This window comes from Schistocerca americana, chromosome X, assembly GCF_021461395.2.
Source record: "Schistocerca americana isolate TAMUIC-IGC-003095 chromosome X, iqSchAmer2.1, whole genome shotgun sequence".
NCBI classification, from domain to species: Eukaryota; Metazoa; Arthropoda; class Insecta; order Orthoptera; family Acrididae; genus Schistocerca; species Schistocerca americana.
In genome coordinates this window covers 747,283,040-747,302,920 of record NC_060130.1, presented here as the reverse complement: position 1 = coordinate 747,302,920, position 19,881 = coordinate 747,283,040, and the positions used below count along the sequence as shown (strand labels likewise).

General features: G+C 44.8%; 1 protein-coding gene and 1 non-coding gene across 2 annotated transcripts in view; both read right to left on the bottom strand.

Moving 5' to 3' along the window:
- Positions 1–19,881, bottom strand: part of LOC124555153 — a 725,477-nt gene that overhangs the window by 201,007 nt on the left and 504,589 nt on the right. The window lies entirely within an intron of this gene.
- Positions 10,892–10,966, bottom strand: Trnas-cga. The gene has a single exon. It is a non-coding gene; the product is annotated as a tRNA-Ser (tRNA).

Sequence of the window (19,881 nt, the reverse complement as noted above, 5' to 3'; positions counted from 1 at the left end):
GGCGTTGACTGGGGGTCGGGGAGGGGGAGGGGGAGGGGGAGGGGGGGGGGAGAGGAACCTAGAGGCGACAGGAGGAGCATTCGGTCACCCTCTATCACTAACATTGCCAAATCCAGATTAACATACCGACCCCAGGATGGCATGGGATAAAGCCAGGATATATATTAAAAAAAAAAAAAAAACGGAATGTGGGCTGAATACGAGGCTCGAGGCAGCGGGCCGATCGCTGTCACGTTATAGGCCAGCCTATACCCCAGATTCACTCTGTGTGGGATGGTGCAGTGAACAGACACTGGACTCGCATTCCGAAAGAATTAGGTTTTCCATGGTTTTGTTACATCGCCAGGGCAAATGCAGATTTTTTTGGGAAAGAAACGTCCGATTTCCTTGCCCAATACGAGCGTGTACTAGATCTGTAATAAGCCCTTAGTCATCCGGACTAAGCCCTAGTATGCATTCTCACTTTCATCATTTTACCAGACAATATTTGCAAAAGATTATGCTGATGATGTTAAGAACGTTAAAGCACTATTCATCCCTTCTCGCTGGGCCTTGATTGTCTTTGAAACAAACGAAATGATCCATTCGCCTGTCTCGGAATGTACGTGGTTAGAAGCGAAGTCCCATTCGTGGCTGAGACAAAATCCCCACATAGTTAACTTTATAGGCGTGCGAGACAAACTGCGAGACGTTTTGCTGCACAGATTAATCGGAAATTTTATTAACGGTCCCGGATTAACCTCTGTCTTGATACACTTCGCCATTAATAAATGCCCTGTAACAGTCGTTCACCGACAGGGGGTGTGTTTTCACCGTCAGTCAGACGGCGTCCTCGCCTACAGCCTTCGTTTGCGTATAGTATCATAGGCCTACTTGAGTTATATACACAGAGAGTAATGGAAATAAATGCAACAACGAAAGGATAACCGTGTCTTCTCATCGATGGTCATCGCGAACGGTTGCGCAGAAAATGTGATGAATATACGAACTGGTTTTGCGTGAATCCCGAACGGAGTAAGTGTCGAGGCTGTTTAAAAACTGCACAATCATGGCTGAACAGCAACATTCTTGCCCAATTGACGAAACTGATTCCTCGACTTGCGCCATAGGGTGGTGGGGTTTCGGGTTCCGTTGGATAGGTCAGGAGTCCACTACACGCAGCAGGCGTCTACACGGGTAGCAGGGGTTGTGTGGCGTGGACTGGGCGGTTTTTTTTAGGTTAGATGGCCTCGGGCAAGTACAGAAAGGGCAACAGCCTCAAAGGGTGCGGGGCAAAGTCAGGACATGCGAGGACCAAGCAGCAATCGGTATTGTATTTGTAAACTGTCGAAGCTGCGTTGGTAAAGTAACGAAACTTCAAGCGCTGATAGAAAGCACCAAAGCTGAAATCGTTATAGGTACAGAAAGCTGGTTGAAGCCAGAGATAAATTCTGCCGAAATTTTTACAAAGGCACAGACGGTGTTTAGAAAGGATAGATTGCATGCAACCGGTGGTGGCGTGTTTGTCGCTGTTAGTAGTAGTTTATCCTGTAGTAAAGTAGAAGTGGATAGTTCCTGTGAATTATTATGGGTGGAGGTTACACTCAACAACCGAGCTAGGTTAATAATTGGCTCCTTTTACCGACCTCCCGACTCAGAAGCATTAGTGGCAGAACAACTGAGAGAAAATCTGGAATACATTTCACATAAATTTTCTCAGCATGTTATAGTCGTAGGTGGAGATTTCAATTTACCAGATGTAGACTGGGACAGTCAGATGTTAAGGACGGGTGGTAGGGACAGAGCATCGAGCGACATTATACTGAGTGCACTATCCAAAAATTACCTCGAGCAGTTAAACAGAGAACCGACTCGTGGAGATAACAAACAGACCCGAACTTTTCGACTCTGTAAACGCAGAACAGGGAAACAGTGATCATAAGGCCGTTGCAGCATCCCTGAATATGGAAGTAAATAGGAATATAAAAAACGGGAGGAAGGTTTATCTGTTTAGCAATAGTAATAGAAGGCAGATTTCAGACTACCTAACAGATCAAAACGAAAATTTCTGTTCCGACACTGGCAATGTTGAGTGTTTATGGCAAAAGTTCAAGGCAATCGTAAAATGCGTTTTAGACAGGTACGTGCCGAGTAAAACTGTGAGGGACGGGAATAACCCACAGTGGTTCAACAACAAAGTTAGGAAACTACTGCGAAAGCAAAGAGAGCTTTAAACGCAGCCAAAACCTCTCAGACAAACAGAAGCTAAACGATGTCAAAGTTAGCGTAAGGAGGGCTATGCTTGAAGCGTTCAGTGAATTCGAAAGTACAATTCTATGTACCGACTTGACAGAAAATCCTAAGAAGTTCTGGTCTTACGTTAAATCAGTAAGTGGCTCGAAACAGCATATCCAGACACTCCGGGATGATGATGGCATTGAAACAGAGGACGACACGCGTAAAGCTGAAATACTAAACACCTTTTTCCAAAGCTGTTCCACAGAGGAAGACCGCACTGCAGTTCCTTCTCGAAATCCTCGCACAAATGAAAAAATGGCTGACATCGAAATAAGTGTCCAAGGAATAGAAAAGCAACTGGAATCACTCAACAGAGGAAAGTCCACTGGACCTGAGGGGATACCAATTCGAGTCTTCAGTCTTCAAGAAGGGTCGTCGAGCAGATGCGCAAAACTATAGACCTATATCTCTGACGTCGATCTGTTGTAGAATTTTAGAACATGTTTTTTGCTTGCGAATCATGTCGTTTCTGGAAACCCAGAATCTACTCTGTAGGAATCAACATGAATTCCGGAAACAGCGATCGTGTGAGACTCAACTCGCTTTAATTGTTCATGAGACCCAGAAAATATTAGATATACGCTCCCAGGTAGATTCCATTTTCCTTGACTTCCGGAAGGCGTTCGATACAGTTCCACACTGTCGCCTGATAAAGTAAGAGCCTACGGAATATCAGACCAGCTGTGTGGCTGGATTGAAGAGTTTTTAACAAACAGAACATAGCATGTTGTTCTCAATGGAGAGACGTCTACAGACGTTAAAGTAACCTCTGGCGTGCCACAGGGGAGTGTTATGGGACCATTCCTTTTCACAGTATATATAAATGACATAGTAGATAGTGTCGGAAGTTCCATGCGGCTTTTCGCGGATGATGCTGTAGTATACAGAGAAGTTGCAGCATCAGGAAATTGCAGCGAAATGCAGGAAGTTCTGCAGCGGATAGGCACTTGGTGCTGGGAGTGGCAACTAACCCTTAACATAGACAAATGTAATGTATTGCGAATACGTAGAAAGAAGGATCCTTTATTGTATTATTATATGATAGCGGAACAAACACTGGTAGCAGTTACTTCTGTAAAATGTCTGGTAGTATGCGGACGGAACGATTTGAAGTGGAATGATCATATAAAATTAATTGTTGGTAAGGCGGGTGCCAGGTTGAGATTCACTGGGAGAGTCTTTAGAAAATGTAGTCCATCAACAAAGGAGGTGGCTTACAAATCACTCGTTCGACCTATACTTGAGGATTGCTCATCAGTGTGGGATCATTACCAGGTCGGGTTGACGGAGGAGATAGGGAAGATCCAAAGAAGAGCGCCGCGTTTCGTCACAGGGTTATTTGGTAAGCGTGATAGCGTTACGGAGATGTTTAGCAAACTCAAGTGGCAGACTCTGCGAGAGAGGCGCTCTGCATCGTGGTGTAGCTTGCTGTCCAGGTTTCGAGAGGGTGCGTTTCTGGATGAGGTATCGAATGTATTGCTTCCCCCTACTTATATCTCCCGAGGAGATCACAAATGTAAAATTAGAGAGATTCGAGCGCGCACGGAGGGTTTCCGGCAGTCGTTCTTCCCGCGAACCATACGCGACTGGAACAGGAAAGGGAGGTAATGACAGTGGCACATAAAATGCCCTCTGCCACACACCGTTGGGAGGCTTGTGGAGTATAAATGTAGATGCAGATGTAGATGTAGATGTGCACATTAAGAAAAGAATGGGTAACTACAGGTTAAGAGGCCATGTAGAAGAGACAGTGCCTATTTTACAAATTTTTAAAGAGGAATTTCAAAATTTGAAAGATTAAGGTTTACATATCGTCGCAAATATGCCAGATTATGAGAATTCCAAGACTGTATTGCGTAAAGCAAGAAGGGAAGCATTTGGGACCATCCAGAACACTGGCGCTAGTTTGTAGATTCAGCTGAGCGAAGATATTTTGAAATTAACTGAAGGTGACAGGTATGTGAAAATTTATGATCGGTCTGTTAATGACTAAATAATCTTGATGTGCGATTATGCAGAACCAGAGAAAATCCTGTGTGAAATTGGAACTGTTCCTGTAGACGGTACATTTGACAGTTATTCGAAACAGTTCAATGAACTCTACACCATACTCGTTGACATTGGAAGCACATAAGAAGAGACGAAAGTATTTCCTGTTTTATTTGCTTTGTTCCCAGACAAAAGTCAAAATACATATAAAAGAAATTTTAACTTCAACCAATATCTGTGGAAAAAATTACAAAAACTGGGATTAATGAATGAATAAAGGCATAGAGAAGAAGTCCGACTGTTTTGCCGCATGTGTGACGTACCTTGCACCAAAAAATTTTGATTAAGCGTGGATGGTAATGATGGAGGGAATGCCCAGTGGAGAAGAGGGTCATGAAATTCGCAGGCTATATGGCCAATCAAAGGATGGAAAATACTAGGCTTCTAATTAAAATGTGGATTGTTTTTAACCAGCTGCACAGAACCACGAATGCTATCGAAGGTTGCCATAGGAAACTGAAGTCCTCAATAAATCAAAAACATCCGAACGCAACTTTCTGATATATAAGGTAAAGAAGGAAGCAGTAAATGCTATATCTGAAATTTTAAAAAAAGGCTCAGCTGACCTGCCTCTTCAAAAAAGAAGAAAAATAGAAAGTGCTTGACAAAAGTTTAAATGACATTATAAGAAGATATTACGAATCTGGTGATTGAAGATGATGTTTCAAATCTCTGGCTTTCCTACAAAAAATTAGTGAGACATTAAAATCCAAAAAATAAGATAAGAAGTTTAATCATTTGCCGCAGTAATGTACAGAGTGTTTGTAATTAAAGTGCAGCTACTCATAGAGATCCATTCTGGGCTGTAATTATCGTATGGCAACCAAACTTGGTAGACATTCTGATGAGTTAATGAGAAACCGATTTACGCTCTGAAAACAATTAGTTCCAATTTTGGCCCCAGGAGCAAATATGCCTCTGTGAGATCAAGAAAGACGAATAGAACTACTTCTATATGTTATGGATTAGCAACAGGACGTGGGCAGAAATGGTCATACAAATGAGAAAACGTAATGCTCATTTTATTACCAACCGCCGCTTAGACAGTTTGTTCATTATGAGCACCGGAGACGTCGATGAGGAGATATATCCGTAAAATGATGTCATCAAGAATTGCCGGTGGCAGTTCCGCTGAAATCTGAGCCACGTGTTCCTTTATACTGGCCTACAGATCAGGTAGAGATAAAACGTGACCTGGTAAACGCGTTCTTTTAGATATCCCCACAGCTCAAAGGCACATGGATTCAAGCAGGTGATCTCGCAGGCCATTCATCTGGAAAACCTTTGGAGATTACACGATCGTGGAAGGTTCCATTAAGCAGATCTTTCACTGGACGAGCGACATGAGCTGTTGCCATATCTTGCATGGAAACAGTGGTTTCCACAGAGTTGCGCTCTTTCATAGCAGGAATCACATGCTATACAAGGTGGTCTCGATAACATGCAGACTTCACGGTACGCCTGACAGGCCCTCTTGGTGTATTCTCTTCGAAGAAGAACGGACTGAAAATAAAGATGATTGTGAATCCACACCACACAGTCACATACGGCAACAGCAATGGCTGTTCGTACACGACACGCGGTTTAACAGTACTCCAATTCAGCAGTTTTGTGTATTCACTGCACTTTGCAGTGTAAAATGTGCCTCATCTCTCCGTAGAATACCGCCCAGCCACATGTCATCACCTTCGATCCGTGCCAGAAACCGAAGAAAAAAGTCAGAACATTGCTGCGGATGATGAGGTTTCAATTGCTGCACCATTTGGATCTTCTAGCGGTACCAGTGTAAAATAGGCTGTTGATCATGGGATGGACAATTCTCGTAACGCTGCGCGAGTAGTAGCACTACCCGGTGCAAGTGCTGCATGGTCAGTTACAGTAACAGCACCCTCTTCATTAATTTCCACCGGGTTAGCACCCCTTCCTCTTCCAGGTGCAACACCAAGCTCGCCCATGTTTTCGAATTACATTTTGGTCTTTTTTAAACCATTTAATGACATTGTGCCTATCGTCAGACCTTTTAGTCGTCGATACACTCTCAATACAGCATTGTACGAGGGCTGTCCAGAAAGTAAGCTCCGATCGGTAGCGAAATGGAAACCACAATGAAAAAGAGATACTTTTATTTGCAACAGTTAGGTACACCTTCCACCTACTTCTCTACATAGTCGCCGCTCCAACTTCGAGTGTTGTCGTAGAGTTGTATCAACTTTCCAATATCCTCGTCAAAGAAAGCAGCCGCCTCTGCTTTCGGCCCGTTATCTGCTCTGGTCTGCAGCTCGTTTTCTGTGGAAAAAATTTGTCTTCATAGCCAGCGGTTCTTGTGAGCAGAGATGAGACTCATGGGGAGCCAATTAAGGACTGTATTCTGGGTGATGAAGCACTTCTCATCGGAAACGCTGCAGGAGCGTCTTCATTGCCCCTGCAGTGAGCGGCCGAGAATTGGCACGAAGAAGGAACTGCTCGACAGTTGTGTTATGTGGGCTGCATGACACAGGCGAAATCCCTAATCAGGCCCTCATACCTGGCGGGAGACGCTACTCCCTACGCATCTTTACGTGCTCACTGTTCACTCAAAACTGAAAAGAGCGACGCAACACGATCGACGGTCATACTAGAGACACTGCCGAACACATCTGTGCAAGGCTTTACCGGATTTTCCCAGTGGTTTCAATTTAGCGACCGATCCGAACCTACTTGCTGGACAACCCTCGTAATTTCTTCCGTTCACATAAAACCGTTTCAATGGCTTGTCAAACGTGGATGCCACACCGTCGTACAAACAGTGTACAGCGCTAGATTTGCACCTGATAGCCACAATTGGGACTAACATGTTTTCCAACGTAAATCGGTTCGGCATTAACGCATTAACATATCTACTAAGTTTCGGTGCCATATGATTATTACAGCACACACTAGACCACCGAGCGTAGCCGGGGTAAAAAAAGGAAAAAGGGAAAAGGAAAAATAAGAAGGTAAACGTAAAAAAAAATAAAACTAAAACTTTAAACAAGCCGGTCCTAAACCCCGATAAAATGTGAAGGGACGTTCGTATTACAAAAGGTCGGAAAGCCTCGGCAACTGTTGTGGCTTCCTTTGACGGTCGGAAAACGCAAGGCTTAAATATTTGTGGCCGAAAACACCGCTTTGAAGTCACGGCTCGCAAAAGCTCACCTTCGGAATGCCCACGACAGCCTAGCCAACATCTGCCCGGATAGCCGCGCACGTGGGCACGCCGCTGCCGGGATTCGGGAAAGCGCGAGACCACGGATCAAGTCTACCCGGCTTTTTTTGAGACCTAGGTCGTCTTTCATTGTCCCTAATAAAGCCCATATTTTGGCTAACGGGCGGAGAACTGGCGTTATGTGGTGTTTTCGCAGCACCATCTGATGATGGTGGAACGGTTATTTGCCCAAAATATTGTGGACCTTGGACGATTGGATCCGGCAGTACACCTGAGAACCTTGGGAACATAATGAACATTACAGAAGATTTTATTATGTGTAATTATGTAATAGCGCCAGAACTTAGAAAGCTGTACACATTCTAGTTGTATGAGTACATCATTGAGTAGTATTAATTAATCCCTTTCTGTCAATGTATCACATGTTTATATTTAAGATTTATTTGATAGTTAATCTACCAATTATTCATTTCGATCGATAATAAAGGCGCATGAGATTCGAATATGAAACAACCTACATAAACTCTGAAAGCACCACTGTAAACAGCTAAAAAATACACCCAATATAAGCAGGCCATTTTTCTTTATATTTAATGATGTTTCTGTTCTTTAAGGGGGGTAGGACGTCAAACGGGACGATTTGGAGCAGGAGAGGTACCACAGGACATTTTAATTTCCACTGTCTAAGAATGGCCAGAAAGGATTCAGAATTTGCTCTCATAGCAGTGGAAGTTCAAAAATATAAAAAAATAATTTTTTTTTCATTTAAAAGTTGACATTTTTTCGCTTACCATTGTCTGCATTTGTTGCTATAGGTACACTTTTCTTCATAAGTAAGGGAGATTCTTCGATGAATTTTGTACAACATACAAACCATACTTACAGGTGTATGAAACTTTAGAATTTTCCAAATCTATTGAAAAGTGTAGTAATAATTGAGATAATTAACTATAAAATTTCAGTTTTTTCTAAACTCGAAGTTTAAAATGTAACAGCACATTCATTTTTTCATAAATTAAATAATTTCTAGAGTTTAATACACCTGTAAGTATGGTTTGTATGCTGTGCAAGACTCATCGAAGAATCTCTCTTACTTATGAAGAAACGTGTGCCTGTAGCAACAAACGCAGCCAATAGTAAGTGAAAAAAATGATGTAAGTTCACATGAAAAAAAATTGTTTTTTAATGTTTTTGAACTTCCACTGCTATCAGTGTGAATCCTGAATCCTTCCTGGTCATGCTGACAAAATTTTATGAATTTATTCGTAAAAGTATAGACAGTGGGAATTAAAGTGTCCTGTGGTGTCTCTCCTGCTCCAAGACGGCCCGTTTGACGTCCTACCCCCCTTACACCCATGAGCACATGTATGGAAAATAAGTAAAAAATGTTATGTCTGTGGCTGAGCTATTAGCCTAACTGCTGGTAGAGTGCAGCCTCTGTTCACCACGGCACTAGGAGGGAGAGGGTGGCGAACCCATCGCTTCGGCCGCCTTCTGCCCGGCGAAAGATCCATGGTGTTCATTTTATAATGTGCTGAGTGGGCCTGGGGTCGTCCTGGAGGGACTGGAACGAAGAAAAATTCTCGCACCTATCCAGGATTGAACACCGGACCTCCATCTCCGGAGTCTAGTGCCCTACCTGTTAGAGACAACCATAACCATGCAAAACGCTTATTTTTATGTATTATTAATCATCTAGTAAACATATAACGATTTGTGAGATCGGAAAATGTTTAGCGAGTAAAGGCGCTGCTCTCAACATATTAGCCGTTGGCTTAATTGTACGAGGGGCGTTCAGAAAGTAAGCTCCGATCGGTCGCGAAATGGAAACGACTATGAAAATCCGATAAAGCTTTGCACAGATGTGTTGGGTAGTGTCTCTAGTATAACCCCAGTTAGCATCACGTCGCTCTTCTCATTTCTGAGCTCGCAGTGAGTGCGTAAAGATGTCTAGAAAATAGTGTCTGCCGCCAAGTACGAAGGCCTGGTGAGAAATTTCGCCTGAAGCTATGCAGCTAACATTACATAACTATCGTGCTGTTTCGTCTTCACGACAATTCTCAGCCGCATTCTGCAGGGGCAATGAAGATGCTCCTGCATCGTTTTCAAATGGAAATGTTAGATTACCCACATTACAGTCCGCAATTGTCTCCCCCTGAGTTTCATCTCTGGTCACATGAACCGCTGTCTTTGAAGACAACATTTTGACACAGACAACGAGGTGTAGGCCAGCGTGGAGAATTGGCGGAAAGCGCTGGCGGCTGCCTTCTATGATGAGGCTATTGAAAAGTTGGTACAACGCTATGACAAAAGGCTAAGTCAGAACGGCGACTACGTAGAGAAGTAGCTGAAAGGTGTAGCTAATTGTTACAAGTAAAACATTTCTGATGTTCACTGTGGTTTCAATTTGGCAATCAATCGGAGCTTACTTTCTGAACAGGCCTCGTATTTGGATGGTGGGCCATTTTCATAACATTCGACGCTTACGATCGACATTGGTCGATGTGGTTGTATTGCAAGTGAGAACGAGAGGTCGCTAATAGTCTGTCGCAATATGTCACACGACGAGTTACGACGCGTGCTGGTTGAGCGGGGAGGGGGTGATAGAACTTGATCGTGAGCGGATACGCAAATATTTTGCGAGTGACCGCATGTGAGCAGCTGTATGGGATTGGAAATACGAGGGACGTTCAATAAATAATGTAACACATTCTTCTTCTCGACCAATTTCGGTTAAAAAATGCGGAATTGGTTGTGGGACATCGTGGAATATTCCCGCTTCACTCCATATAGTTTCATGGAGTTCCGATTGGTGGCGCCTGCAACGGAGGTGCGTTCCATGCAGAAAGTAGTCACTGAGCATCGCAGATATTCATAGGCACTTGCAGAGTGTTTTCGGAAACCTGGCAGTGAACAAAAGCACAGTGAGTCGTTGGGCGAGGCGTCTGTGACCATCGTGACAAGATCGCGCAAACCTGTCCGATCTCCTGCGTGCCAGCCGGCTACACTCAGCTGTGAATCCTGCAACGTTGGAACGTGCTGACGCTCTCATGGGAGGTGATCGGCGGATCACAATCAAATACCTCGCTGCACAACCAGATGTCTCTGTTCGTAGTACTTACACAATCGTCCACCAGTTGGGGTACTGAAAAGGTATGTGCCCGCTAGGTTCCTCGCCGCCTACGCACTTTCCTACTTCCATCTGTTTGGTCCAAACAAAGATGCACTCCGTGGGAAGCAGTGCGTGGATGATGCGGAGGTTACTGATGCAGAAAGACGTTGGCTCCGATGTCGACCAGAGGTACCCTGCGGGCTTTCAGTTCTGTAGCCAAAAGAATGGGGAATAGTATTGTGTAAAACTTCTTGGCAGATTAAAACTGTGTGCCGGACCGAGACTCGAACTCGGGACCTTTGCCTTTCGCGGGCAAGTGCTCTACCAACTGAGCTATCCAAGCACGACTCACGCCCCGTCCTCACAGCTTTACTTCTGACAGTACCTCGTCTCCTACCTTCCAAACTTTACAGAAGCTCTCCTGCCAACCTTGCAGAACTAGCACTCCTGAAAGAAAGGATATTGCGGAGCATGGCTTAGCCACAGCCTGGGGGATGTTTCTAGAATGAAATTTTCACTCAACAGCGGTGTGTGCGCTGATATGAAACTTCCTGCAGATTAAAACTGTGTGCCGGACCGAGACTCGAACTCGGGACCTTTGCCTTCGGCGGGCATGTGCTCTACCAACTGAGCTATCCAAGCACGACTCACGCCCCGTCCTCACAGCTTTACTTCTGCCAGTACCTCGTCTCCTACCTTCCAAACCAATAATATAGTGTATTGGAATCTGGAATAAAACCAATCTGCTTTCAGTAAAATAATGTGTTGCATTACTTGTTGAATAATACTTGGGAGTCACTCTCGATAGAACTCTGACATTCAAAACTCACTGCAAGAACATCAAAATGAAAATTTCCGCTCGAAACAACCTAATTCGCAAACTAGCGGGGACACAGTGGGGATCAGATCCACAAACTATTCGCTGTTCTGCAATGGCACTGCTTTTCTACTGCTGAATATGCTTCTCCAGTCTGGTACAGGTCATCTCATGGCAGACAAGTAGACATTGCTCTCAACGAAACCTGCCGGTTGATCACAGGTTGCTTAAGACCTACTCCAACTGATAAGCTCTACTGCCTGGCTGGAATAACGCCACCATGGGTACCCAGAACAGTGACTGTCAACAAGGAGAGACTGAAAGTGGAACAGGACGACAGTGCCCATCCACTGCATGGACATAATCCACTACAGCAACGGCTGAGATCGCGAAAGAGCTTCCTGAGAACATCCGAAAAGCTCACCATTTCACCAGAGATGGCAAGGCTGGAGTTATGGAAGACGTCGACGCCTCACCTGCAGACGCCAGAAGCTGAAGAACTACCACCTGGACACAACGAGAGGCCGGCCGAAGTGGCCGTGCGGTTAAAGGCGCTGCAGTCTGGAACCGCAAGACCGCTACGGTCGCAGGTTCGAATCCTGCCTCGGGCATGGATGTTTGTGATGTCCTTAGGTTAGTTAGGTTTAACTAGTTCTAAGTTCTAGGGGACTAATGACCTCAGCAGTTGAGTCCCATAGTGCTCAGAGCCATTTGAACCACAACGAGAGTTGCCTGGTGTGGAAATCTTTAAACAGATTACGATCAGGAGTTGGACGATCCAGAGACAACCTGAAGAGATGGGGCTTCATAACAGAAGATACGTCCTATGATTGTGGACAAGAACAAACCACAAGCCACATGCTCCAGTGCCTTTTGTGCCCTACATCCTGCACGAAGATTGATCTCCTGCAAGCCACTCCAAGCGCCTTGGAGGTTGCAAAGTGCTGGGCACATGTAATATAAATACAATTTTTATATATATATATATATATATATATATATATATATGTTTATTGATGTGTATGGCTACTGTAAATTTGTATGTTTCTGATTCGAGAATAAAAAATATTACTTATTGAACACCCTTCCTGTATGTGCCGTTACGGTCATTGACCCTCGCGTAGTTAAAATACTTTTACGTTTATACGAATGAACTTCTGAATAATGCTGTGAGACATTGAACTGCATTTTAGTGTATTTACTGTCGGAAGCATTTCGAGACCTTGGTTTTACCTGCCATTTAATTAAATGATAGATTTTGGGGAATCTGCTAGCACTTGTTTGCTTGTACGTATCGTTAACTGCATTTATAATATTTCGTGTGTTTAGATAGCACTCCACATGTATTTGCTATTTGAAGTATTGTGAGGCCACAGTTCATAGCTTTTATTTCCTCCTGGATCACATTAATGTGATTATTACTTAAATTCCAAATCTGTCTCACTTATGACTGATTTGACCATAAGATAACTTGCAAAACATGTTACTTAAACTACAATGGTTGTATGTCATAAATATAGCGATGTGTGACAAGACGACGTTAACGAGTTACTTGAATTTAGGTCGTACCTTTGCCCAAGACGCAATAACTAATTTCTGGTTGTTCCAAGAAGCACCCAAGCAGCGAGGATTGTGGGGGACTTACATGTTACCTGGGAGGTTGGCGTGATAGGAAGGGGGAGGTCGATATTCGATGTCGACGCGTAATCCATCCGCCTCCAATAGTCCCATGGGGGATCTCGAGTTAACGTCCCCACCACGCCGACGGGGAGCCAACAGCCGTGTTACATGGCCTCACTCTTACTGAAGTCAAGAAATCTCTACAAAATAACCCAGAATTTTCCGTTTAGTATCTCTGAACTTCCTTTAGCCCCCCGAAATGTCGAAAAGCTGCAGATACCTGTTGGCTCTACCCTCATATTTTTATGCATAGTGGACCTACAACGCGAAAGTGGCTAGTTTGCCTTTTTAGCGAAATTGCCGCACAGGAACATTTCCAGCAACACTTGAGAGTGCTAAAATTACTGCTATCAAAAATCCGAGGAAAAAGGAACTGCTGCAGAACACTTTCGCCCAATATCACAGCTTGGCAGTGCTTACAAACTCTTTGGACAGAATGTTCTTATACTGAATACAAGACCAAATTAATTACGTGGTACCATTCGAAAAAGGTGGGTTCAGACCTTGTAGAAGCTGCTGTGAGCAAGTGCTCTCCTTTACTACTGACACTGACACTGGCTACCAAAAGAAACTCAATGTTGCGGTAATTTTCGTTGACCTGTCTACACCTTATGACGCGGTGTCGCGTCAGAGCCTAGTATTGAAATGTCTGATAATAGGTCCCTGTAAAATTCTAGGCAACCTCTTAAACAACATGTTTAGCAATTGTCGGTTTAAAGTAGACTAAGGTGAAAGAAAGAGCAACTGGCATATACTCAGTGATCGTTTGCCATAAGACTTCTTGCGCCGACGTTATTCAGTCTCTACACAGCAGACATGCCGAACTTGACCTGCCGGCAGTTCCAACATGCAGATGACCTTGCAATTTCATATCAGATTGAAGATCTTTAGGAATGTAAGAACACCTGATAAACAACCTCACTAATTTCAATGAATATTTTAAGGTAAAAATATACCAACACGAATGAACCTGGTGAGGAAGCTGGGAGGTAGCACAGTGGGAGCATATACATTTCTCCGTTGAACATTTCTTGTATTGGTATACCCTGCATCAGTTTGGCTCCACAGCGCTCATATGAAGAAAGTTGACGTTCATCTGAATTCAACTGTGAGAACCATTAATGCCACTGTCAGATCTAGACCTACATGTTAACTCACCTTCGTCGGAAGGCGGGTCTCTATAATTGCTCATTACGAAGATTTACTCTCACTGCCTAAAAACGCCGCAAATCCAGGAGACCAGCATATGAATAAGGAGCCAAATGCTCTCCAGTGGATTCAAACGGGACAGTGAATGGAAACGTGAGTAGCAAGCCAAGAAGGCCCGGAATGACGAACTTATTGACAATGCAACTGTTAAGTTCCAGGACTTCATCGTCCTAGAGACATATGAGTACAGCTTAGCAGATACGGGGCTGGAGAAGATTTTTACAATTACAACAGGCGCAAGCAGGGCATTTGCTCTGACAATAAGTGTGACTGTGGGGGTATTCAGACAGTGAGCCACATTGTAAATGAGTGGTCTAATACACGTTTCCCTGGTGGCATCAAGAGTCTGCATGTGCCAAGGCGCTCCGCTGGACAAAGTCTTCTAACATTCGTGTGAACTCTGGCTCATTTACAGTGTAAATAGTGATACATGTGTATTTTCTTGTTTAAATGTGTACTGGATTTGTTTGTTGTAATTGATGCTTGCGATAATAGTAAAATCCACGAGACAGTGTGATGGGGTTTACAGCGTAACGCAGGCCTCTGGCTATCAGTAACCTTATATCAACTCTCCTACAATTTCCAGTCAAATACGCGGAAAAATATTCTCCCATTAAACAACTACGTCGTAATGGACGTATCACTGCACTCTAGGGTGCGTTAACGACCTCTCCTACGGTTTTATTTTGAATACAGTCATCTGTCGAAAACAGTTTAGGAAGTATTGTGGTTATCCACGTTATATGAGTCAAGGCTAAGGTCCGCACTGCTTTTCTTATTCATTACCTACTTAAAGGAAGTGTAAACCAGTGACAGGCTGTGTATGCATGTCCAAAGGAACTTTGCATCGCAATCAGAATAACACAGGACCTGCAATATCGTATTTATGTGCCGATACCGGGCAAGCGACTTTCAAGTACAACGTCTGACCCGTACGGGAATATACACACATCAAAAAGTCTTGCATCACCTCGGTTCCCAGAACTCCTGAAGATAGACATTGACTGTGGGTATTGTATCACAGACACAGTCCCTTTGACTGTTCAGAGATGTCACTAAATACGCCCAAAGATGTAACAACCACGCATGAGCAGGACCTATTAGACGGAGGGGGTTCGACAGCCAATCAGTTCCAGTCATTTCACCAGGAAGGAGGTACACGGCTCGTGTTGTCTGTAGTACAACCATACCTAGATGGTCAATACCGCGGTTCGATCACGTCCGCATTGTTACTTTGTGCCAGGAAGGACTCTTAACAAGGGAAGTGTGCAGGCGTCTCGGAGTGAACCAAAGCGATGTTGTTCGGACATGGAGGAGATACAGAGAGACAGGAACTGTCGAAGACATGCCTCGCTCAGGCCTCCCAAGGGCTACTACTGCAGTGGATGACCGCTACCTACAAATTATGGCTCGGAGGAACCCTGACAGCAACGCCACCAAATTGAATAATGCTTATCTGAGGGATCTACGCCGAATCGCCGTTGAGGTGTGGGACAATATGGAGCAACAGTGCCTTGATGAACTTGTGGATAGTATGCCACGACGAATACAGGCATACATCAATGTAAGAGGACGTGCTACTGGGCATTAGGGGTACCGGTGTGTACAGCATTCTGGACCACCACCTCTGAAGGTCTCGCTGTATGGTGGTACAACATGCAATGTTTGGTTTTCATGAGCAATAAAAAGGGCGGAAATGATGTTTATGTTGATCTTTGTTCCAATTTTCTGTATAGGTTCCGGAACTCTCGGAACCGAGGGTGACGCAAAATTTTTGATGTTTGTACATAATGGATGTACGAGTAAGGTCGTAGACTCATGGTTGACGACGTATGGATGTTTGGATGTGGCCGTGAGTCGTGTACAGATAGCCATATGGTGAGGCGACCGCTTGTGATAAGCGCGAAATCCGGGTTCGAGTACCGGTCCGGCACAACTTTTCATTGTCACCATTCCATTCTACAGCTGATGGTTGTTCTTATTCGCAGTTGCGAATGCATTTAATATATTTCATATCGGCTGTAGTCGTTGCAGCGATTGTTCCTTTGGACATGCGTGCATGTCCAGAGGAACTTTGCATCGCAATCCGAATAACACAGGCACTGCAATATCGTACATTGTTTGTGATACCTGATTGTACGAAATCTGCTCTCTCAGAGGTTTGATTAATATAGTATATAATTTATAGATTTATAATGCATCTCATGCATGCATTCCTGCAGTTGTTTCGCAAAAAGAAGTTATATGAGTAAAGCATAAGTGACCTGAGGCAGAATCACTTTCCTGGTCGGTCTGTAAATGTCCGCGTCACCGTCTTTTGCATTAGTTTTGAAACAGTTACACTCGTTCTTCTCCTGAAACTTGAAGCATTCGCTCTCGTAAGCTTACGTGAGCGCAAAGTTAGGAAATACACTCCTGGAAATTGAAATAAGAACACCGTGAATTCATTGTCCCAGGAAGGGGAAACTTCATTGACACATTCCTGGGGTCAGATACATCACATGATCACACTGACAGAACCACAGGCACATAGACACAGGCAACAGAGCATGCACAATGTCGGCACTAGTACAGTGTATATCCACCTTTCGCAGCAATGCAGGCCGCTATTCTCCCATGGAGACGATCGTAGAGATGCTGGATGTAGTCCTGTGGAACGGCTTGCCATGCCATTTCCACCTGGCGCCTCAGCTGGACCAGCGTTCGTGCTGGACGTGCAGACCGCGTGAGACGACGCTTCATCCAGTCCCAAACATGCTCAATGGGGGACAGATCCGGAGATCTTGCTGGCCAGGGTAGTTGACTTACACCTTCTAGAGCACGTTGGGTGGCACGGGATACTTGCGGACGTGCATTGTCCTGTTGGAACAGCAAGTTCCCTTTCCGGTCTAGGAATGGTAGAACGATGGGTTCGATGACGGTTTGGATGTACCGTGCACTATTCAGTGTCCCCTCGACGATTACCAGTGGTGTACGGCCAGTGTAGGAGATCGCTCCCCACACCATGATGCCGGGTGTTGGCCCTGTGTGCCTCGGTCGTATGCAGTCCTGATTGTGGCGCTCACCTGCACGGCGCCAAACACGCATACGACCATCATTGGCACCAAGGCAGAAGCGACTCTCATCGCTGAAGACGACACGTCTCCATTCGTCCCTCCATTCACGCCTGTCGCGACACCACTGGAGGCGGGCTGTACGATGTTGGGGCGTGAGCGGAAGACGGCCTAACGGTGTGCGGGACCGTAGCCCAGCTTCATGGAGACGGTTGCGAATGGTCCTCGCCGATACCCCAGGAGCAACAGTGTCCCTAATTTGCTGGGAAGTGGCGGTGCGGTCCCCTACGGCACTGCGTAGGATCCTACGGTCTTGGCGTGCATCCGTGCGTCGCTGCGGTCCGGTCCCAGGTCGACGGGCACGTGCACCTTCCGCCGACCACTGGCGACAACATCGATGTACTGTGGAGACCTCACGCCCCACGTGTTGAGCAATTCGGCGGTACGTCCACCCGGCCTCCCGCATGCCCACTATACGCCCTCGCTCAAAGTCCGTCAACTGCACATACGGTTCACGTCCACGCTGTCGCGGCATGCTACCAGTGTTAAAGACTGCGATGGAGCTCCGTATGCCACGGCAAACTGGCTGACACTGACGGCGGCGGTGCACAAATGCTGCGCAGCTAGCGCGATTCGACGGCCAACACCGCGGTTCCTGGTGTGTCCGCTGTGCCGTGCGTGTGATCATTGCTTGTACAGCCCTCTCGCAGTGTCCGGAGCAAGTATGGTGGGTCTGACACACCGGTGTCAATGTGTTCTTTTTTCCATTTCCAGGAGTGTATTTTCGTTTGAAATCTAATGACATTTCTCAGACAGCAGCACTTCAACATCCAGTTTAGACAGAGATCACTGGTCGGAAGGCTGACTGAAATGAACACTCCGATTCTACGACGACGGTAACGCAGCTATCAAATGTAGCATGTGGTGTATAGACCCCATACTATACAAGTTGTTAGAAACTTTTAGGGTCAAGCTGTGAAACTGGTAAAGGATTCTAACTAAGTATTTTGAAATGAGGAACCAGTGGCCGGAAACGAATCATTCAGGCGGCGGGTCTCTATTGAGCAGTACACGACTGAGCCACGTGGCAGTAAACTTATATTTCATAACAAACAACTGTCTGCTGGACCCAAGTTGGTGGCGCTAGTGTGAAAGGCATTATACAATAGTCTGTGGTATTTCTTCGGTGTATTTGTCGACGACGGAGCGTTGCTCGTTATAGGAACTTTCTGATATTCGTTTAATATGTGGTACAGTTAGAGGCAGTGCTCTGAAAACCGAACAAATCCCAAAAGAAAAGCTTCGAAACAGGCGTCATCCAGAAGATATTCATCGCCATGGATAGAAAAGTAAGAAAACTGGATGTTTCAAGTAACAAAGAGCTGGTTACAGATGTACTCAGGGAGTTGATCGCGCAATAGAAATAGTGGAGATGGTGTTGGGTCGTATGGCAGAAAATTTATCAATAAGAACGGAATAACATGCCTATTTCGAAGAACGCAGTATAGAGAGTACTGAGGTAGTAGCGATTATAGCCTTACCACAAGCAACGCTTGCAAGGAATGGAGCCACATGGAGCCAAATGGTAAATTAATAGTTTCTCGTATGTATGCGCTTTCTTTTTTTCTTTTAATAGAAAATCTGTTAACTGTATTGGTAATGATCCGTTGAGTGACCAAGTAATTATTTGTTACGTAGTTCTAAAGATTACTGTTAAAAATGAACTTTACGTCAAAAGGTTTGATTCACATAGCAAGTGAAATTTGTGTTACAATCATTATTTCCGGTATTATATCGCTTCCTTAGTCTCTATAAACGACGAAATTTCTCAAAAATGGTTCAAATGGCTCTGAGCACTATGGGACTCAACTGCTGAGGTCATTAGTCCCCTAGAACTTAGAACTAGTTAAACCTAACTAACCTAAGGACATCACAAACATCCATGCCCGAGGCAGGACTCGAACCTGCGACCGCAGCGGACTTGCGGTTCCAGACTGCAGCGCCTTCAACCGCACGGCCACTTCGGCCGGCACGAAATTTCTCGAGTTAGTAAAAAGTGGAATAATTTGGCTTCGAAATGAAGTCCACTGCAACAAGTATTCCAATTGCAACACCCATAGAATACCACCGATGCGTGGGTATCAAAGCGTGTTTGGGAGGAGACATAAATCGTAGGATTTTGTACTTCGGGAGTTTGACTTCCAGCAACCAGATTCAGTGCAGTCGTTTCCGGGCAAATGGCGAACAATGGATTATGTATCGTGCGGCTGGTTCGAGGTACTCAACACTGACGTGGAAATTCCTTACCTGGTTTTCTCCATGCAGCTTAACACTGTCATAAGTTGGTGATTGTATAACAGTCGATGTCTTTAACGTCGAAGGTTCAGTAGCAGCTTGATATTATCACTGGACTGTTATCTGTTTTTTTCTGATTCTCTAGAAATCCTAGAGCAGAATAATCGTTAGTGAAATGGTCACGAGTCGTGTATCGTATGAAGCG